Source organism: Tenrec ecaudatus, chromosome 3, assembly GCF_050624435.1.
Source record: "Tenrec ecaudatus isolate mTenEca1 chromosome 3, mTenEca1.hap1, whole genome shotgun sequence".
NCBI classification, from domain to species: Eukaryota; Metazoa; Chordata; class Mammalia; order Afrosoricida; family Tenrecidae; genus Tenrec; species Tenrec ecaudatus.
Genome location: NC_134532.1, coordinates 37,134,910 through 37,158,043, shown reverse-complemented (window position 1 = coordinate 37,158,043; position 23,134 = coordinate 37,134,910). Strand labels below are relative to the sequence as shown.

General features: G+C 41.6%; 1 long non-coding RNA gene across 2 annotated transcripts in view; it reads left to right on the top strand.

Moving 5' to 3' along the window:
• The first annotated feature begins 3,152 nt into the window (after nt 1-3,152).
• Nucleotides 3,153-23,134, top strand: part of LOC142443355 (uncharacterized) — a 39,030-nt gene continuing 19,048 nt past the window's right edge. The window contains exons 1-4 of one of the 2 annotated variants that reach the window (XR_012783510.1): nt 3,153-3,236; nt 6,012-6,206; nt 9,720-9,846; nt 15,484-15,562. This is a non-coding gene — a long non-coding RNA (uncharacterized LOC142443355). Of the gene's footprint in view, nt 3,237-6,011; nt 6,207-9,719; nt 9,847-15,483; nt 15,940-23,134 lie in introns of those variants that run through there. The other variant, XR_012783509.1, reaches the window with a different exon arrangement.

Sequence of the window (23,134 nt, the reverse complement as noted above, 5' to 3'; positions counted from 1 at the left end):
GTCATTCCAGTTCCCCTGTTCCCTATGTTAGAGATCTCTCTCTGCCTGAAACACTTGTGTCTGCATAAACTGAGACCATGAGTAGCAAGCATCACTAATGAGATGTCACAAGTTCAGCCCCAGATGTCACCACATTAATTATCTCAGACATAGAAAATCAATTAGTCACTACTCACATTGCAGAGGGAGCAAAGCAGTCAGACATCTGACCCTTCAGCAAGTTCTGATTAACAGATAGAATGATAATAACCATGACAATCTATATGCTAAGAAGGAAAATTGATCATATGGAATGCCAATGAAGGGTCAGGGTCACTTTTAATATTTGGACTGCAAACAGAGAATGCTAGTTTCTCCTATCAAGCTTGCAGTGAGGAGAAATTTAGAGAAAAACTGTCCAGGGGATGCTGAGAGCTAAGAGAGGAAGCCTTAATTCTAACACGTAATCCTCCCTGTCATTCACCTGTGCCTGTCTATGGCTTTGTGTCTGTGCTCAGTGGGTCCTGTGCGCCCCCTGCTGCCCATGTCTCCCCTTCAGTGGAGGTTTGTGTCTGAGCTTACACTGACATCCCCTCACTGTGCTCCTTGCACAGTAATTCATGGCTGTGTCCTGAGTTTTGATGGAGTTCAGCTGCAGGAAGAACTGATTCCTAATAGTGTGTCTCTGGTGATGGAGAGTTGGCTTTGGAAGGATGGGTTATAACTTGTACTACCCTCATAGCATATTACTCACATCCGCTGCAGTCCCTTTTCTGAGGTCTGGCAGATCCAGTTCCAGCAGGAAATACTGGTGATGGAGAAAACTGAGACAGTGCAGGTGAGGGACTGCTTTTGGGAGGGCTTCACCAGTCCTGGTCTCGACTGCTGAGGTTGCACTCCTGTAAATAAAGATAATTGGTCTCTGTCAATTACTTGCAGTTACAACCATCCCTATAGACCCAGGTCAGATATCTGAATCTCCCACCTTAGGGAACTGTCACCTGGCACAGGAGAACAGAGCAATATCATCTTTAGACCACAGCTCTGCTTTGCCAAGAGACCTAGAGTTCTGCTGAAGAGAACTGACAACCTTCAGTGCCCAAGAGTGAAATTTTGACCTAGTGCCTGAAGAATGATTTGCATGTGTGAGTTTTAAAAGTTTGGCATTGAATAAGGAAGACCCCCAAAAATCTATCCATTTGAATTGTGGTCCTGAAGAAGAAAGTTGAAAGTACTGGGGACTGCTCAAAGGACAAACTGTCTAACTTGGAGTGAAGTGAAGGGGTATGGAAAGAAGAAGGCCTTCAAGGAACTGGACTGACAGTGTCTACAACAATGGGTTGAAGCATGGGGACAATTGTAAAGAAAGCGCAGGACCGAGTTGTGTTTTGTTCTGTTGTGTACAGTTCACTATGGGGTTGTAACCAACTGGATGGCAGGTAACAACAACAAATGGGTGATGGCTGTGGTTGAGTCATTTGAATGACAGAAAGCATGCTGGCTGGGAAGTAGGTTGACCATAACGCAGAGTCGTGTGTAAGCAGAATGGTCACAAATGTGATACAGTGTCTGTAAACATTTGTTTAGGATCTGATCCTGTGATTGCAGAAAGGTAATGAGTCAAGAGGTAGTACAGTGGAGAGGTCTGACTAGAAGATCTTCCAGGCCAGTTAGTAGCAGAGAATCTGATGGCAGGGATTCTGGCACCTGAGCTACCCAATGTAGATAGCAGGTAAGGGCTGAGAAATCTGCTATCCACTGCCTGTGAGCTAGGTCACATAACAGTAGAGAGGTTGCTAGTGCAGAGACCAAATGCAGAAATGCTGTACTGACCTGGAGTTAGACCAGTGAGCAGCAGAGAGACCCCACTGGTAGAAAACTGTCCAATGCTCTGATCAAGAATTGTATCAACAGGGAATATTTCTGTTCCAAGGTTTATCTGCTTCGAAAGCTCCCCTGGTTAGCAAACTACATACAATTTGTATCTTGTTACTTTCAAATTATTATTTTTCTTTTAAAAAATACCTTTTTGGGGGGCTCTTACATCTCTTATCACAATCCCTATGTTCCTCAAATGTGTCAAGCACATTTACACAAATGCCACCATCATCATTTTCAAAGGATTCTCTTACCACTTGAGCCCCTGATTTCAAATTAATTTTCATCCCAATGTATAACCCGTTTCCAGCCTCCAATTAACTACATACCTGTGAGTGTGGTGTGAGTCTGTACAGCTAGTGGATGGGGTTGTCAAACCCAGCTGAGCAGGGAGTGAAGTACAGGGAACTGTTGAGTTTAGAAATAGTGAAGGAGTTGGAGAACAGTAGTGGTATATCTGACCTCCAGCTTATAGTAATCACCTTTATGTTGATTGCAAATCTATTCCATTGTGAATTACTCAAATAATTAAACTACATCATAAATGCATATGTCCCCACAGGTTATTACAAATTCCTTAAATGTTTTTGAGTTTTTATTCCTAAATAAATTAGCAATAACTTGATGGCACTACTTTATGATTTAAAAATACAAACCTTAAAATTTACAACCCAGTTTTTTATTTATATTGATCCCATTTCATGTGTTACCTAGACATGTGTTACCACCCTACCAAATTGAACATCAGAGATAATGACCAAGACTTCCTGTTTTATAGCTTTGACTATATAATGAGAAATGTAAAGTATAATGAGAATTGTGTATGTGCGTGCATATATATACATATATGTTGAAAAAAATATATGAAAATCCGTGAAATCAACATTTAAATGATCCCAGACAATAAAATTTCAAAACTAGTTGATATTACACAGCAGAAAGATTGTATATATATTTGAAAGTGAGTGACTAACCTCATGAACCCGTGTGGAGTGATGGATTGCTTTTATATGGCCTTTCTGTTCACTGCTTTGTCCTTACCAATAAAAGAATGGGTAAGGCTATGCAAATAGGGTGGGGGGACACCACACACACACACACACACACACCACCACCACCACCAACACCCCACCCCCACCCCCACCACCCCCCCACCCCTTTTTTACGGAAAGTAACACATGCTTGCATTTTGTACGGATAGGATCTAAGCATGGCGGACTCCAGCAAGTCTGTGAAGGGCGGGGCCGGAAGTGCGTGTATTTGGGCCTTTTGCGGCCGCCGTAGTCACGCGCTGCGTTCCAGTCGCGCCAGGAGCTGTGGCGGGAGTTTGAGGAGGGTCCTGCGCTCTGGCGGGGCGGTGGAACCTTTGGGAACTAAGTGTAAGTTGTCGGGACGACGGTGAGAGGAGAACAAGTGCGTTTCTGTCTCTGAAACAGGGCGAGCGACGCGCGGACGTGTGGCGTCAGGACCCGGGCTCCTGAGGGCGAGGCGGAGCAGAGAAGCTCGGTGGGCAGCAGGCGGGAGCTATGTTTTCTGGGGTCCGACGGGGAGAGCGCCCACGCACAATCGCTAGGCTGTTCTGCCCGTCAGGGCCAGAGGGCTTTGCGCCTCTCCCTGAACGACAGAATTCACTGGGTGGACAACCGTTTATAATTGTATTAGAGCTCCTTAAATTCTGAGCGCTCCAATTTGCAAAAAGTGGTGGCCTCCTTGGTTACAACAGATTGGGCTGCTGACTGCAAGGTCAGCAGTTCAGAAATACAAGCCACACCTGGACAGAAAAGCAGGGTTTCTACTCTTGTCTTGGGAACCCACCCGGGGCAGGTCCAACTGCTCCTAAAGGGTCGCTATAATCGGAATCCACTCGATGGCAGTCAGTGGGGTTTTAGGTTTGGGTTGCTGATGACAGTGATAACTCAGTGTCCATTTGCTGTGTTCCCACTTTGATTAAGCTGCAATTAATTTCTCTCTGATCATTAACCAAGTGTATAGATCATGTCCCCCTCCGGGGGAATGCATTAGAAAGTAGATTGCCTGCACTCCTCTGCAGCCAGCCCTCTCTGGCCTGCCTCGGTGTATGCCTGATGGAGGTCACCTTACTGAGCACAGAACAAGGGACATTGTCGAGTCTTGCCTTGACTGGCTTTGTATGAAGGTCCTGGACCAGTCTTGTAAGTTCTTCTATTGAATAAGGTACATGTCCTAGTCATGGTCCCTTTCCTGCTTCTGAAGTCCCACCTGTACCTGTGATGTATTGATCTGCCACCAGTCTTGATCTGTGACATGCTTTTTGTTCTATGCCCTGTTATCCAGGGTCCAGGCTGTGAATCCTCAGGTGTTATTTTGACCTCGTGCTAGTGGTCTCCCTGATCCATCGGTGTGTGTGTGTCTTTTGTTTTCTCTTAAAGTTCAGTAAATTTTCTCCTTAAATTATATTTGACATAAGGGTAACTTTTGTACCCTAACACACAATTTGGATCCTAAATGACTCAAGATACAGTTCAACTTTGGGACAGCATCTTGACAGCCATACCTGCAGCTAAAGTGCGGCCCTGCAGCCCCTTGGCTTCTGTCCTGAATGGGCAAGTGTTACAAAGGTCTTTTAGTTCTGCAGAGAAGTGCCCACTCTGTCCCTTAGCCTCACAGACCTCTGTGTACGTTGGCAGATCTGGTTCCCCAGATAAATACTCAGATGTATACTACTTCATGTATTAACCTCCTGCCCAGGGGCACTCAGCTCTCTTGTTCCGTGCCTTGGGAATTGCACTGCTCTGTCTCAGTCTCTTGGTTCTGCTGCCAACATGTCTGTGTTGCTGCTTCTCCCCATCACTTCCTCTTTTGTGTCACAGCTCTCTGTCTTCTACATTGAAGAGTTTCAATGCAAGAATCTGAGATCCAAAAGCCCCTACTCCTGGCTCTCTCTCATTTTTTTTTGATGGTAGTGAGATCCCAATTTCTGTCTGAGAAATGCCTCAGTTAAACCTAACAGACGTCCAATGTGACTCATTTCCAGGTTGGGTTTTCAGGCAGTTTATTTGCATAGCCCCAAGTCTCAAGGGTAGCAATCTATTGTTTGGCAATTTTCACAATTCTCTTAAACCAAAAAAACCAAACTCACTGCCATCAAGTTAACACTGACTCATAGCGAGCCTGTATGACAGGGTACAACTGCCCCATGTGGGTTTCCAAGACTGTCACTCTTTAGTGGACTAGAAAGCCATGTCACTCGTGAAAGAAGAAATCCCATCTTTCTTTCTAGGAGAAATTGGTGGTTTCCAACTGCTGACCTTGCTGTTAGAAGCCCAACAGTAACCACTATGCCACCAGATCTCCTTTTCCTCAATCACATTGACGGATGACACACCCACCTAAATATTTGGAAGGAGTTAAGGGGCCATCACTAGAAAGATTTACAGGCAACTAACTGCATTGAGTTACTGCAAATAATGCTACAATAAAAATGTTCTTTGTCTTGGAGTTCAAAAGTGCACTCACTATGGGGGAATGTATACTTCTACATATATATATATGAATTTCAAACTAATAGGTGATATATGTGTTTAATATGGAGCTGTGGTTTTTGACAAGTGTTAAGTGTAGGACTGCTAACCCATTAGCTGCCTGTAGTGCCTCTCTAGTCTCGGAAACACTATAGAACCGTTCTTCTGTGTCCTATCGTTGCTTATATGTGTAACTCTACTTGATGGTGAGTTTTAAAGTGTTTCTAAAGTGATTGTAGAATTTACAGCTCTAGAAAAACAGCATTCAGTTTTAAATAGTTCTTTATATAGCCCATTTCAAATTTTCCAGATTCTTTAATTAACATAATCATCATAAAGGTTCATTGATTTGTCATTCTCCTTGAGAGTCACACAGTAAGGAATTGATATTTCATGTGTTTTGAGGTAGCGGTCCAGGTTGTTTCTTATTTTTGACATGTGTATTTGATTACCCAATCTCTATTTATTATAAAGTCATCTTTTACACATAAGTCTGAAAATTATGAGTTTTAGCTTTTATTGCTCATGGTATTAAGATGTTTTCTGTCACTCAATAAGGAGACCGTTAACAGTATTGGGGACTGTGTTAAGAAGATGGACAGGAACACTTACAGCATCTGGACCTAAACTACTCACATTGTATCCTCCCATCAGCCTGCAGATTTTCACCAACCAGCAGCTTAGAGGAAGAAGGAAGAAGTGCCTGGTTTGGGTATTATTATTTCTGGGATGTCCTCCTGAGAGGCTGAAATTCATGAGCATCATTGGAGCTGATACAGATAAGAAAAACATAGAACATCCCAGTTGCTGGCAGTGTTACAAGGACCAAAGAAAATGACCAAGACTCAGGTAATTCTGATGCATTTTTTCCTTTTCTGTATTACTTACTAGAAGTGTAGAAGCCTGTATAATACTGATTCAGTTCACTGGATAGTGGAAATTTGAAGTAGTAGAAGTTAGAGATGAATTTTTACTCTTACTTCAACATTGGGATGGAGAAGATTAGGAATATGTTGATCACAGGAATAACACTAAACTACTGACATTGAACATAATACATCACTAAGGATTCTTTGGATGATATTAGCTTTCAACTGATAATTCATTATTTTATGGCCAACCCATGAGAATCATTCAAATTTAACACTATGCTAAGTTTTTAAGGAGAAATAAGATCACTTCTTTAGGAGAGTCCGTTATTCCACGGGTTTTTTTTTTGTCTGAGTGAGTTTCCATAATGGTTCTTTCTGAAGGTGGTGTTGAATAATATCCCAAACTGCAGCATTCTCATTAATGCCTCTGAAATGGGCCTTGTAGGAATACTAATTTTAAAATGGTTGATGGCTTCTCACTTCCTCTAATTAGAGATGTAGGAGAGAGAACCATCCATCAGCATCAGCCCTGATTCATGTGAGGCAGAACTTAAACGTAAATCTACCCTCCAATGGGTTTCCAGTTCTGACAGCAGTTATATTTACACAATTCTCTCCTTCGCAGATCATTAATTTTTTGCAGTGGCCACATAGAAATTACAGTCCAGAATCACAGGCACAAGTTTTATTAAGTAACAAAATGTAACTTGCTAACAGAATCAATAGGATAGACATTGGGATTCATGTTAAGGAAACATGTAGGCAGATTTGCGCTCCTTCAGAGCAGGCCTGTTCTCTGTGTCCCTCTCAGACACTGTGCCTTCTGAATATAGGCTCATTTCTTTGTTCCATCTTTATCAGTTCATCTATATCAGCGCGTTATTGAGATTGTCCTCTGGTTTTTGCCTGCCTGTTCCTCAATCTTGGCTGGAAAGCTCTTTTTTGGCTCTGTCACTGTGTCCCATGTGCCCTGGTCATTATCTTCATTGGTATAGCTCTTGATCCATGAGTATTACAGTTCATTTTGCAGGACCAGCAGTAGACCTGTCCCTATGAGGTAGAGCTTCAGGATGCTCCATGATTTGCCCTGCTGTATCTCACAAAACTAAATAGCCATCAAGTAAATAAATCCCTCTTCAAGGTGTGGAAGCTGGTGAGTCCCAAATCCATAGGTCAGGTATCACTCTGGAGCAGTGGTTCTCAACCTTCCTACTGCCGCAACCTTTTAGTACAGTTTCTCACGTTATGACCACAAATCATAAAATTATTTTCGTTATTACTTCATAAGTATAATTTTGCTACAGTTATGAATTATAATGTAAGCAGGATGTGTTTTCATTGTTACAAATTGACCATAATTAAAGCATAGTGATTAATCACAAAACAATATGTCATTATGTTGTGAAATAATTCTTTCTAATGACAAAAAAATGAAATTTTGTTTTGAAGCATGTGTAGCATGGGTAATAGTCTTCACACCCGGTACTCATATGTGGGCGTATCTGCATGTGAGTGGACTTGCCTGGATAAAGATAGAGGAGGAGCGGTATCTTGGTTCCTAAGACCATTGGAAATATGTGTGTTCCACTGGTCTTAGGAGACCCCTGTGAAAGTGTCATTAGACCCCCAAAGGGGTTGAGAGCCATAGATTGAGAACCGCTGGTCTGGAAGGTTCTCCTCATTGATGTGTTTGCAAAGGCTGATGAACCAGATCACCAGGACAACAGTACACTGCCTCACAAGGTGAAGTTGTTGAATCTGGTCCGATAATAGGTTGCAGGGGCTGAGGAACCCAAATGGGAAGGTCAGACCAACAAGCTTTTGGCTCATGGAGTGGAGGAAACTTTCAAGTAAGTTCACACAGGCGGCTCGCAGTTGTCATTCAAAGAAATGGCTCATGAATATCTGGAAGCTGCAAATCCCTAATCCATGGGTTCCTTCTGAACTGTGTGGCTGCAGCGGCTAACAACCCCAAATCAGCAGCTCAAATGACAGGATAATGCCTCACTGTCTTTCTCAATCCATGCCTGCAGGCAGTTCTCTCTCTGCCTCTTAATATGATGGCTTATTGGGCCAACCAGCACCTTCCCTGCCTAGCCAAGGTTAGGAAGGCTCCAGAGATCCACCCAACAGAACTAGGAGGACCCCCTTGGGGAGCATGTAGTGAAAGATGGCAGGTTCAAGAGGACCTTGCAATTAAAGTTAAGGTAATTCGGTCCAAAGGTGGCTGAGAGAATTTGTCCTAAGGTTGTCAAGAGGAGCTTGTCCTAAGGTGGCCATTAAGAACTTAGAAAGTTGTTCTGCATTTAGGAAGGGAGATAATGTCTGTGAACATTCTGATCTTGGTTCTGAGTTATGGCTTCTTTTTCCTGATCCCGAGTTGTACCTTGTTCATTAATAGACCACTTTGATCTATTGAGTGTTGTGTGACCACAGCAACAGATTATCAAACCCAGAAGTGAGACAGAGTGGTGTGGAAGGACTGTCTTTTTTTAGTGTTGACAGAAAATGTTGGAGAGTTGAGGTATGTTTGACCGCCCCCATCTGCACTGTTCCCGGTACATGTTGCCACTAAAGGTACCGAGCCTCTTATAATGGTGATGCCGTTAGAAACCCTAATTCCATTTAATAACAAACAGGTGTTTATCTACTTTGAGTGATTATAAAGCTGAGCTATTTCTAGAACATTCAAATAATGTTACTGGACCTCGAAATTCTTATTTTATGAGGGGGTGCATTATTTTCGGACACTGGGGTCCCCAACACTCCAAAAGTTATCCTCGGAGTGACATTGCAGTTGTGGCAAATATTAAAAGACAGAGAGCAGACAGCCGGACACAGGGGCTCTCTTCCCATGTCAGACCTGAGGGAGTGAATATATTTTCCAATGGGTATATATAATGGAGCTTACAGATCTTTCCATAAGGCATTCATGTCATGCAGTTAGCATGTACATAGTTAATGGGTCATATCTTAAGTGGGTAAAATTATAAACAATCAAGATGCTGAGTTACCATCTTAACCTAGTGTTAGTTGACTTGAAACCGGCCCTGTGCCCTCCCAGGTGTTTGCTACATTTATGTTGGTCTGGCTCTAGAACCTGATTGCTCTGACCTCCAGGTAACTTTCTGGCATAGTGAAGTAGCCAGGCACAGAAGTGATTCATCTACTATGGGAGCTTCTTTAAATCTGCTCCTTAATGTCGAGCTAGCTATTGTAAGGGGCACATTATTTGACCTGGAGAATATGTATTTGAAAACATTTCTCAGAACACTGGAGATCTTTCTAAAAATAGGCCTAGTTTTCTGGGCCGATGGTCGTGAATGTAGAAACAAGGTGAAATATTGTCTGCCATGTCCTCAGTTAATGACACATTATGGAATGAGCTACCGCAACAGTTTTATTACTGTTTTGCTTTCTTTATTGTAAGATATATTTTTAAAATCTTCAAGTGTAAAATACTCCATTAAATAAACTCCCCTTACTACAGGAACCACTGACATTCAACGATGTGGCTGTAAAGTTCACCCGGGAGGAATGGCAGCTCCTGAACCCTGCTCAGAAAACCCTGTATCAGGATGTGATGTTGGAGAACTATCACAACCTGGTTTCCATTGGTGAGGAGAACTCTCAAGTCATTGACCTCGTCACTGGCTTTTCCTGTCTTATATGTTAAAACTTTGCGGTGTTTGTGGTATTCTCAAAGAGGTAGATTCTCATTGCATTGTCTCATCCTAGGTTAGTGGGTTAGGTCTTCTGCCCTTGAGAGAACACTATTTACTTTGTTCCTTTGAGCATTATTTTCCTAAAAATACAAAATTCTGCAGACTTTACAAGCTTTACATTAATGTTGGTGTCTTAAGATTCAGTAATTTCTCATAAACAGGTTATCGAGTTGTCAACCCAGAACCTTTCGATTGAAACAAGAGAACTGTGTTTGGTATTTGACGCAAGGTATAATGGAATTTCCTCAGAGGCATGGTCAAAATACCTTAAGGGGAATTGGCTGGGGTAGTTGATTCAACAGGGAGAAGGCCTCATATCTATGATAGGGGTCCAAAAATGCATAAAAGTGTGTGCTACTTTGAATGTGAGAGTTCACTTGTCCTAGATGTTGAGAGAAGTACACCTGTAGCTCTTATGAGATTAGATTTCCATTTTCTTGTTTTCCACTATTGTATGTTTGCTTCCATAATTTTCTTTAACATTCTGAAATTTTCCCTTCTTTTATGTTTCCACTTTACTATGAAAATCTGTCTTGCACGCCTCTCTCCAAACAGAGAACTCTGAATTTATAACTCCTCTGAATACAGCACATTCCTCCCCTACTGAGTCAGAATGGATTGCCATTTGCAGTATGCAGCACCGTCTTGCATCTTGAGCTCCCACCATAAACGGTCTCCTTTGGGCTTCCTTAGCTTCCCCCCTTGGAGTTTCTCTAAAGGTTTTGGTGTCCATTTTCTCATTCGTTGTCCTGTTCCTTTAAAGTTTTCTTCATGCAGGTGATATCTGTTCTTTCTGTTTTCTTAGAGAGATGGTCAAATTGCCTGCTCTGTTGGAATTCTTTAACAGACATGTTTCTCCATATTTTATTCCTCTTGTTAAAACACATTTATGACTTCTGTTATTTTTAGGTATCTAAAATCATCTTCCTAACAAGAAAATTGTTATCAGCTTAGAACATACTTTAGCACTGTACCTTCAATATTTTTGTACCTGTAAGATTTTTATTTTAAGTTGTCTATTCCTCTAGTAATTTTCTAAGTGGAAAGGGCATTTTTAACATCGTGTATTCTTGCTTTTTTCATTAAGCACATGTTTGCTGTAGATTCCTTAGTATACAGTGTGTCTTCTTAGGCCCACCCCTTCTTAACAGGTCCAATACACGAAAGATGACCGTTGCTGCTTGTAAAGAACATTTTTGCAACATATTCCAATAGATTTTATTAGTTATTCAAACAATGCATAGTATATTCAATATTGCTTTCTTTTCTTTTCTGTCTTTTGAGTAGCCTTTTGGTTTCCATATGGAAGTTGGCTTTCATGTCATCCCACATCCCATCTGCTCTCTGTCATTAGTCTTCAGTCAGTCTTTTATTCCTCAAGTTTATTCTTTACTTAGTCTCTAAGCTTTGTGCTCTAGCTACTTTGGATAGCTTCTACTTGGATTTGAGCAATTTATGATCCGTTCCACAGTTAACCCATGGGCGTGTTTTGACTAATAAGCGTCACCACCAATTTTTTTTTTTAGATGTGGTTGATTTGATTTTCATTTGTTCCATTCTGAAAGCTCCATATGTATAGTTTCCATTTCTGGTGTTTAGTAAGGAATTTGCTATGAATTCATCATTAGTCTCAAAATTTTATCAGTAAACTTGTGTGTCATTTCTGTGACTAAGATCACATTTTCCAATTACTGATACTTTCCCCAAATTTTACATTCATCAGTGTACATGATTGTATGGTTGATCAATGTCAGGCTGAAAAATTCATGTAAATTTTTCAATATATTTTTTAAAATATTTTATTGCGAGCTCTTATAGATATCATAACTTCCCATAGTTCAATTACATGGCGCAGTACTGTACAATTGCTACCACCATTTGAAAACATTTTCTTCTTGAATTCCTTGATATCAGCTCTCCTTTATCCCTTCTCCCCTCAATTTCATTGTTGTGGAAAACAGAACCTGGATGAAAGTGTAAGCAGCCTTATCTCTATACTCCTGAATACAGGACTTGGAAGACCAGTACTAGTGTTGGCAGAAAGCCTCCACAAGCCCCAAAGCTAGAACTGCTAATGCACAATCTCCACATAGAGTTTTCCCCACAACTGCCCTCCAGTAAGTTGTTAGTATACAGCTGCTACAGGCGCCTGACTTCTTCTACTCAGCTGAAAGATGCCTAGCTTTAAAAGCAATCAGGTTCCCTTTGTTGCTGTCACTCAAGGTATCAATTATCACTTTGTCTCTTAAATGCCCTCTGGTTGGGTCCTAAAGGACAGTTGTGTAATTGAAGAGCAGAAATAAAAAGGCCTTGCATTCTTTCACCAGTTTATGTATTTTTAAAAAATTGAAGAGCTCATGTCTCATCAATGCTTTCTTGTAGGGTAGTTACCAGGTAGCTGTAATGAGTGTGTAACAAACTTTTACCTGTGTTTCTAAGTTTTCTTGACGTAAATCTACAAAATGTAAAAGCATTAAATTCAGTCAAGATGGGAAACTCTCCACTGGTAGTCATATGACATCACATACCAGTGATGTCACGCAGAAGGAAATTTCTGGCAATATAGTGACTTCGCAAATACCTCCTTGGTTTCTCTCTGTCAGTAAACTACATTAGGATTTTAACCTCTAAGTCCACTGCACTTGGAAAAAGTAGCAGAAAGGGCACAAGCTCAAGGAAGTATAATCTACAGACATAGCTATTTATATAGATTTTGATATTGAGATATATGCCACAATAAAATACTGGTAAAAAAATCTGGCTGAAAGACAATAAAGATATTTCACAGGATTTAGGTTGCATTCTTTACAAAGGAAAGGGGAAGTATTTAGATCAGGCTATTTGGAGTGCCTGCTCTACCTGAACTTTGCACATACTTTACGGCCACTGTAGTCAAGAGTGGTACTGGCATAATGACAGATAATCAGACCAATGGAAAAGAGCTGAAGACCCAGAAATAAAAACATCAGCATACAGGCAACTGATCTTTGATAAGGGCCTCCCAAATATTAAATGGGAAGCAGATGCCATCTTCAATAAATGATGTCAGAAAAATAGATATGTACCTGCAGAAAAATGAAGCAAGAACCTTACCTTACTTTGTACTTTTTTCTTTTGAATTCGTTTTTTTGAGAATTTTTTAATAATTATTTGTCTCCTAACAACAGTATTGGCATAGACAATATTTTCTAGGGTGTTCTAAGAGGAAATTATTGCACAATGTGCAGTAGTGAGTATACATTAGAATGAAAAAAATGAAGATATATCTGAGGGTATGGACAAAATTTGAGACTCAATGTGATCTTTTTTTACTGCATTAAATATTTCTAACTTTGACAACAAATGACAGTAGGTAGTATCTGAATTGTACACTGAGGTCTGAACAATACATAGTGCTCTGAAATCTGCCTGGTGAAAGATAGACAAAACCTATTCCAATGAAAAGAAGGCATGGTCAGATGCATGAAGTTTCCCTAGAGTCTATGCAAGGTGGTCCCTGGAGAAGTGCTGACAAGGTGGGGAAACCACAATTTCTGAGAGGAAAGCCTCACTGCCTTCATTCCTTGCCTCGGCTGAAACGGAGTTTGTGTCTGTGTTCACACTGACTTCCCAGCACTGTAACTTGCTCAGTAATACATAGCTGTGCCCTCAGGATTCACAGAGCTCAGTTTTAAATAAATGTGGTTCTGGGAGGTGTCCCTGGTGATGCTGACTCAGTACTGGAGAGCTGGATTATATTTTGTGCCCCCATTATCCCATATTACCCCAATCCACTCCTGTCCCTTTACTGGAGCCTTTCCAGGTTACATGTTATCTGGTTAAAGAGAATCTAGAGACAGCACAAGTGAGAGACAGGGTCTGTGAGGGCCTCACTAGTCCAGGGCCTGACTCTTGTAGCTGCACCTGGGCCTATACAGCTGGGCATAGAAACCCAGTTAGTCATGTGCTCGGATACTGCACTCCCAGACTTCATGTTTGACTCCCTGAACCACTCACCACCCTGAGTTACCAGAAAGAGGAAAACCCACACTTGCTTCGTGTTCATGTGGATAAGATTCATGACACCCAGAAAATGCTCTCCGGGTGAGAAGGAATATGAATTTAAGTCCATGCATGCTGTGCTTTCATTTGGGTTCTTGTCAGGCATTTGCGTGTGGGAGGTGCATGGTATGTAAAGGTGGAAAGGACTGAATGGGGCCCCTGCCTCTGGGACTCACACTAGAAAAGTGATGCTGGTGGAGTCCTTGGGAGAACACAGCCCTCTCTTTGAGGTCTTCCCTCTACCAATCATGCGGACAGCTGTGCAGATTTTAAGTTTAATGTAGCTTTACATCCATTACCATCAGAAGTACACAGATGATCTGGTGAAATTAAAGACAGTCTCTATGCTTACCATGCAATGGAATCAAGACCAGGCCTACCTGAATCTTGTCATTCCTTTGACCATGTAGGGAAACAAGTATATGTCATCCCTAAAACTCCTTTCCCCTATAACATTTCAGAATATTTGGGAAAGAATAAAAGATACTTTTATATTCTATATTTAATACTGGAATAAAAGTGTTTCCTAACAACAAGGTTATTTGTGAGGTTACAGGAAACCACAGAAATCATAAGAAGGTCGTTTTTCTTCACATGGATTAGTACCCTATGTAGGTGATGGGTATTCTGAGCTCCCTGCTGACAGCAACCCATCACATACAGGAGAGGTGTTTCCTCAGCTTACACTGTCTTCCAACTTCTGTGGGGCACACAGTAACATTTTCTCTGGTCATAAGCATTCAGACTATTGGTCGGGAGTGTTACCTGGAGTTGTCTCTGCAGATTTCAAAACACGGGCAGTGGAGCTCCCATAGTGGTCAGCACAGCAGCTCTAACTGCAGTCTGTATCCAGGCTCCTGTGGGGCCTTAGCACCCCTGCAAGTCAACTTTTTCCCTGAGGTTATTATTATTATTTTTAAACATTTTATTAAGGGCTCATACAATTCTTATCACAATCCATCCATATACATGCATCAATTGTATAAAGGACATCTGTACATTCTTTGCCCTAATCATTTTCAAAGCATTTGCTCTCCGCTTAAGTCCTTTGCTTCAGGTCTTTTATTTTTCCCCTCCCTCCCAGCTACCCCCTCCCTCAGGAGCCCTTGATAATTTATAGATTATTATTTTGTCATGCCCTATCCGGCATCTCCCTTCACCCCCTTTTCTGTTGTCCATCTATCAGGGAGGAGGTCACATGTAGATCCTTGTCATCGGTTCCCCTTTTCCAACCCACTCTCCCTCTACTCTCCCAGTATCGCCCCTCACACCCTTGGTCCTAAAGGTATCATCCACCCTGGATTCCCTGTTTCTCCAGCTACTTTATGCACCAGTGTACAACCTCTGCTCTATCCAGACTTGCAAGGTAGAATTCGGTTCATGGTAGTTGGGGGATGGGGGGTGGAGAGAAAGCATTTAGGAACTAGAGGAAAGCTGAATTCTCATCGGTGCTACATCGCACCCTGACTGACTCATCTCCTCCTCTAGACCCCTCTGCAAGGTGATCTCCAGTGGCCGACAAATGGTCTTTGGGTCTCCACTCTGACTTGCCCCTTCATTCACTATGGTATGTATGTGTGTGTGTGTATATATATATTTGGGGGGGGGATGATGCCTTATACCTGGTCCCTTTGGCACCTCATGACTACACAGGCTGGTGTGCTTCTTCCATGTGGGCTTTTTTGCTTCTCAGCTAGATGTCTGTTTATCTTCAAGCCTTTAAGTAGCAGAAAGGGCACAGCTCAAGTTTGCGGCCATCAGGTCTTCTGGGTGGGAACTAGATCGCCTGGGAAAGAGCTGGACCAGTGCCATGAACTGCAAATCCTCTGTTCAAGGTAAGTATAGTGGAGGTCATTTGGCCAGAGGGCACTTCCTGACCTCCTGGTAGCTGGGATCCATTGGTGGGGGCAAAGCGAACAGGATGCTGAGTGGGAGCAATATGGATCTGGGGTGAGGTCCCCTGGAAAGGGTGGTGGCCCTCTCAAAGGGGTGAGGCTTAGTGATGGTAGGGGGTGGGCAGCACTGAAGAGGGGGGATGGAACAGTCAATTTTGGGTGAACTTAAGTGTGTGTCTGTTGGGGTATGGGAAAGGGGAGCTGACAGCCAAGTGAGGGAAGGAGGGACTGCAGGTGCTCTTGGGATCAACAGGTAGGAAGGGTATTTCATGACTTGCACTGGGATAGCAGAGCTGACCTAGGGCTCTGGGGTTACCTGGGAAGCCAGACCAGATGTCACAGAACAGTGGGAAACTGAATCCTGACTCTCAGAGTACAAGTCATGCTGCAGAGCTGCATCTGTGAGATCCCCAAATGGGAACTCCACTGGGGGAACTGGATACTACCCCAGACTCTGTAACCTGAGGATTTAAGCTGGAAAACACATGATGTCTGGGGTTGAAGAAAACAGCTGTACCAAGAGCTCTGTACTATTGGTTGTCAAACAAACAAGTCTTGGTATAGCGAGTGTGCTGTGTGAAGACAAGTATTATCTTGGCAACCCTGTGATGGCTGTCCTGTTGCCGTCTGCTTATACTCATCTACATTAGACTGTGTCTCACAGGTGTGCCGCCATTGGAGCTCACCGTGTTGAAGCAGTGTGATTTATTTTATTATTTTTCAGAAAATGAAACCTAGGGATGTTGAGCCCGAAGGGAAATAAAGTATAACAAGAGTTTAGGGTGCTCAAAGGGGGGAGGATCAAAAGGGAAAGGATTTCAAGAAGTCTAGGAAGGAGCCCTATCATTTGGAAAACATGTAGGAGTATGCAAGAAATTGCACAATTGGTTTTGACAGAATTGAACTATGGAACAATATGACCTGTGCAGTGGTTCCCAAGTTAAATCATTTTAATTTTATCAAATAAAAGGAAATAAAAGAATAAATCAAGGAATGGGTTTGGAGCTTGCACTAAATCCTATCCCCAGCTTAAGAACAATCCGTTCTTACATCATGGCCCTGCTTGATCCTCCGCTTAATGAAATGATCTCTTGATATAAGGGTGCTACGGAAAAGTGGTGAAGAAACCAGATGGTGCCTGTCTATCAATCAAAACAGTGTCTGCGGACTTAAAAGCTTGTATTCAAACAAGCAGCCATCTAAGCAAGGAGTCCTCTAACTCCACACTGAGAAAGCACAGCAGCTCGTGTGACCCAAAGATGGCAATTACAAACCATCAGTACAGTGGGGAGAAGAGCATCAGAGCACACATTGTGAACACCCAATTTGGGGAGGCCTATGGGGATGGTGAGAGCCCCAAACCCATCTGCAGAGCATCTGGTCAGACGGAGCCACTGGCAGATGGCTCTAGTCACAGGCAAGAGTCTCCATCAACCTTACTATCAGACAGAGACCATGGTCATCCTGATTATGCAAGGTTGAATTCAACACTCGGCCAGGGGACCACCAAACAGATGAGACTTGAATTTGTTCTGGGCGCAAGCATTTCTTACCAGTTCTATGACAGAAACCTCTTCCCTGTTTTTTTTAATATTTTTGGTGGTCTTTTCCTTCTTACACATTGTTTGTATGTTTGTCGTTATACTATTATGTTTTTACCCTTACCACCTTAGCGCATTTTTGTTTGTTTGTTTTTGTTGGGTCTCCCAGCAGTGAAGTACAGGTAGAGCGGATGCATGTTGATAATAACGTCTATAAGGGTCTATAGGAATAGGTAGGGGAAGATCGGGAGGGAAGCGGGATTTGGGGAGTAACTAATGAAGATGGGAGGGGGTGGGAGCACTAGGACAGATTGTGATTGCATAAACCATCTTAGAGGCAATTTACCTATGGCGGGGCAGGGGACGATGCTCTAAAATTGATGTGGGGCCGATTGTAAAATTCTCCATGACAGGATTTTTGAGTAAATAAATTATAAACAACGTGAACCATTAACATCTTAATGAAGATATTATAAATGATATCATAAGTGATGTCACAGATGAAAGGGCATAAATAAAATAAGAATGCCATGAAGAAAATTCTGTGGAGACCAAGATAATGGAAAAATAGAACAATTCCTGACAATAATATTAAATATGGTTAAACAAAATACCAAAAACACAGAAAACAAACTACTGGAGAAACGCAACCAAAATAAGATACAAATTGGAAACACAATTCCATAACCCACTGGCAGCAAGTGAACCCACACTCACAGTGACCCTCTAGGACTGAGGAGACTGCTCCTTAGGGTTGTTTCAAGCTGCCAGACATCTTTTTCTTTCATTCAGAAATTGACACATTTTCCTATGAAATATGTATTATAAAATATATAAATTTTGAACTCCCTTTTGAATGTGCAACTGTATTTTATAAAAGTAATTTTTAAATATTTTCAAAATAAAAATATTCTAAAACATTTGTTTATCTATTAAGATCCTTTAATATTGTCTTAAAAACATTTTATGAGCATTTATTTCAAACATCATACTATTCTATAGTTCAGTCATATTAAGCAGTGTTGTACAATCGTTACCACAATCCGTTTCAAAACACTGTTCATTTTGAAATCTTTTATGTTAACTTCCCTTTACCTGCCACATCCCCTGCCATAGCCCCCACAACCCTTATTCTCATTATTGTCTCTGTAGATTCACCCATCCTGGGGTTCAAAAATTTTTAAATATAAAAAAAGACCTAACCAGGAGTCAAAAAGATTACCAACAATGACAAAATACAGTATCAATAAACCTATCTCTGGAAAAAAAACCCACTGAAAATATTAAAAACCAAATCAAGCACAAAGGGTATCAAAAGGGAGATCAAATGATAACGTTTTAATCATTCAAGTCAGATTTGCCATTTTAATTTAGTCCCTTCTCCAGTGTTCTCAGTCTGAGCACCAGGTTGTTCCCATTCCTCAATTATGGTTAGAGGGAAGTTTCTGGAGACTTATAAACCGTGTAAATCCTGTAAGTGTTTTGAGTTTTCACTGTCACCCACAGCTTTCTGCACACCAGAATCTCCCAATTTAAGCCATGATATTCTTCCCCCCTTTGGAGTTTAATGATAAAATTTACAATCCTGGGACATCTTTTTAGAGCCTTATAGCTCTCCCTTGGATTGCATGTGATTTTGAACTACTATTCTTGTACTTAGCATTCCAATGTAGCATCCACTATGGTATCAGGGAGAGTATATTTATATATCATCTTTATTTATCATTTTATTACTTATTTATTACACTTTGTTTTCCTAATTTTTGATAGTCATATAGTTAAATTTAATAAGAATGGTATATGTATTGAATTTTATATATTAAATTATCACTTTCGAATATAAAAAGCTATCATATATAGTTATTTTTGTTAATTACTGGGCTAACCAGAATTAGTCTAAATGTTCTGTACCTCACTTCATCAGGGATGTTGCTGGGAGCTTTTGAGTCAGTTTTACTCACCATAACTGTGCACCAGAGAAGAAACACATGAACTGCCAAGTCTTGAACCATCCTCACTTGCTCCTGAGTTTGAGACCATGTTTGCAGCCACTCTGTCTGTGCATCTAACTGAGCATTTTCCTCTGTTTTGCTGACACTCTACTAAACAGGATGTTCTTCTCTCGGGACTGGTTCCCCAATAACATGTTCAAAATATGTGAGAAGTCTCACTATTCTCAATTCTGAAGAGAATTCTTAGATATTAGTCTGGAATTCCCTCCTCTCGTGACACATTTGCTATTATTAAAATCAAAAGTGTCCTTCCAAAGAATGTGGACTCTTTATGACTCCAAAGAGGAGTCTCACAAAGGACTCCGCCAAGCAGGTAGGCCACTCCAGTGCACCTGTTCCCGCTGTCAAGGGTCTCCATATGCTTTGTTTCTGCATCAAGGGAGACAATGGGTAGCAAGCATCCCTGAAGACAAGTCACAAGTTTAGGCCCAGAAGTCACCACAATTATTTTCTCAGACCTAGAGATCTTTAGTCAATCACTACCCACAGCCCACAGGGAGCAATGCAGAGAGACATCTCCAGAGACCTGACCCTTCAACAAACTTAGATTAAGAGACAGAATGAGAATGATAATGTTAACCTGCTTGTCAAGAAAGAAAAAGATCGTTGATGACAATGAAGGATCAGAGTCAGGTTTAGTATTTGTACTGCTACAGAAAATGCTAATTCCTTATTTCAAGCCTTCAGTGAGGAGAGAATTTAGAGAAAAAGAAAAGCCATCCTTGGGGATGCTGAGAGCTAAGAGAGGAAATCCAACAGGAAATCCTCCGTGTCATCCATCTGGGCTTGTCTAGGGCTGGGTGTCTGTGCTTTGAGGGTCCTGCATGCCCCCTCCTGCCCACTGTCTTCCCTGCAGGGGTGGTTTGTGTCTGGGCTCACACTGACTCCCCCTCACTGTGCTGCCTGCACAGTAATACATGGCTGTGTCCTCAGCAGTCACGGAGCTCAGCTGCAAGGAGAACTGATTCTTCGATGTGTATCTGGTGATGGAGAGTTGGCTTTGGAAGGACGGCTTATAATATGTGTCACCATCATACCATATGTTTCTCATCCACTGAAGCCCCTTCCCCGAGGTCTTGTGGATCCAGTTCCAGCTGTAACCAATACTTGTGATGGAGAAACCAGAGATAGTGCAGGTGAGGGACCGCTTCTGGGAAGGCTTCACCAATCCTGGACCTGACTCCTGAAGCTGCACTCGGACAGGACCCCTGCAAGCAAACACAGATGGTCCCTGTCAGTCACTTGAGGTCAAAAACATCCCCATAGACCCAGGTCAGATATCTGAATCTCCTGCCTTGGGGGACTGTCACCAGGCACAGAAGAACACACAGCAATAGTATCTTCAGACCGCAGCCGGGCTTTCCCAAGAGACCTACACCCGTGTCTGCAGAAAACTGATAGCTTTCCCAGACCAATGGTGAATTTGACCTTAGTGTCTGAAGAATAATTTGCATATGAGGGAGCCCTGTCCTTATAATCAGAAAGTAATGGAGATCAGACTCCCCTCTTCCTTATGAGCCCATTGTAGGGTAACTGTTTGCTTTAACTCATATGCATGTTAATCTATAATGAAAGAAGGTTTTTCTCAAGAGGTGTGTGGGAAAAGTCAAAGAATGCCCAGAATTTCTGAGCCCAGTGTTCTCTCCTTCCAGCCCCTCTTTGCCCCTGCCCTTCCTTGGGTTTCTATATGATGTTTGTTTAAAGCATCTTCGGTCTTCACACTCTCCAAGACCCATTTTTTCCTGTACATCCTGACACCTCTTAATTAACCTCCTCATAGTCCTTAGTAGTTTTCCATGTGTGAGAGTAACATCTTTTAGAAACACGAATACCAAATTTGTTCCAAGGATTGATAATGACCCAAAGGTCCAACTCTTCAATGAAGCCTTTCAGCTCCAATTCCCACCCACTCCACCCTGGAGGAGATCCCCTCAGATTTCTGGGTTCTGAGAATCACTGCAGCGTCCAACAGAAATTCATGAAAGTCTGAGGTAATGAATTGTGGTGGAGGGTTCTGTTCAGTCAAAATTCTGCAGTTCAGAAAAGGGTAAACCAGTTGCTGGGCCTGAAGAACAGTCTCCACTCCTAGCTCTGCATTTTATTTATGCACACATAATCTGAAGACTCTGAAAGAATGTTTCCAGTAGGAGTAGTCCTGCTACTAATCTTATTTAGCCAGGATTTTTCTGACCTTGGGCCATGGTCTTTACCAACCCCACCACTCCTACAAGCAATATCCACACTACATCCCAAAGCCTGATGAATGAGGTCAACCTCAATGTAAGTAAAGAGATTCAAGTGCCATAGCGTCTCAGGGAAGAATGTGCCACCAAGAAAAGTTGGTCTTCAGACAAGTTAATATTTTAACTGTGTAGTGTCTAAAAATGTAAGATTCTGAATAGACACCCCCCCACACACACACACACCTTTGTTTGCTGGAATATCCAAAATGATGCACAATAAGTCGAGTCTTGATTTCAAGTATAAAGATTCAGTAGAGCAGTAGATGGAATATAATCCTTTCAGAAAATAATCAGAGTAAAACGAAAAGCCAAGTGCAGTATTTTAGATCTTCAACAAAAGGACATTTTCCTGAGACCCAGTAGGCACTTTCCACTAAAGTTAGGTTCATCCATACAACTGATCCTCAAAATTTAGAGAATGAGCTCAGACACGCTTGTAAATGTCCCTTACCCAGGGGGCTCTGGTTCAATCGAAGTGTGAGCATCTCCAACCAAGGACAACCTCTCCATTTGTGTTTTGGACACAGCCCCATCACAAATGCTCATGGATCTCACCTTACATTTATTCCCTAAACTCAAGGATTGTCTAATTTTTGAAAACTGTTCATATTACTGACTCTAGAAGGTGTGGCACTATCTCTAACCATGCAGTTTTAGAACAGAAACCCCTTCAGATTCTTTCTACATAATGTTGCAGGTTCAAATAAATGGCAGCCACTATAATGTCTTCATAATTTATGAGTCGTTATTTACTTATAACTGGACTGCTAGAATCTAAAAGTGAGTCCTTGGTTGAAGTCCTAAGTCCACGTTTCAGTCCATCTTTTCAATGCAAAAAACTCCATTGTCATTTGTTTAAGACTTAAGCTAGCATGAATAGAAGCAGAAAGCAAAATCAATGTTACTATTCTTTAGGGTTAAGGAGCCTTACAAGTTACAGCATTGATTATAATATTCTGGTAACTTCAAGAAGACCAAGTATGCATTACACGGTACATTCCTTATCAGAATGAAACAATACCAAAATTGACTATAACATCCTGGTTACCATAACATGATTAACTACACCGTTCAGATTATCACATCACAGGGAGCAATATTGAATCAGAACAAATGATATATTGAAGAATAGTCAAAACTAATTGTAGTGTCCAGAACCTATGGAAGCACATGCTAAAATTAATCACCAGCAGAGAATTTCCCATAAGGGGAGGGAGAACAAGAAGACCAATTAGCAGTCAACTTTCTGAGATAGGAGGGAGGAATGGGCAAGTTACTTAGCAGCTTACAAAAATGGAATTTCTTTTGCTAGTCTGCCTCAATAACAAAGTATAAAATATTGTCCCCAGACTATGTTTTGAGACCACCCATTTACTGAATTAGAATCTCTTTATATCTCCAAATTAATATATGTTTTTCAATGGGGGGAAATCCAAGCATTCAGTATT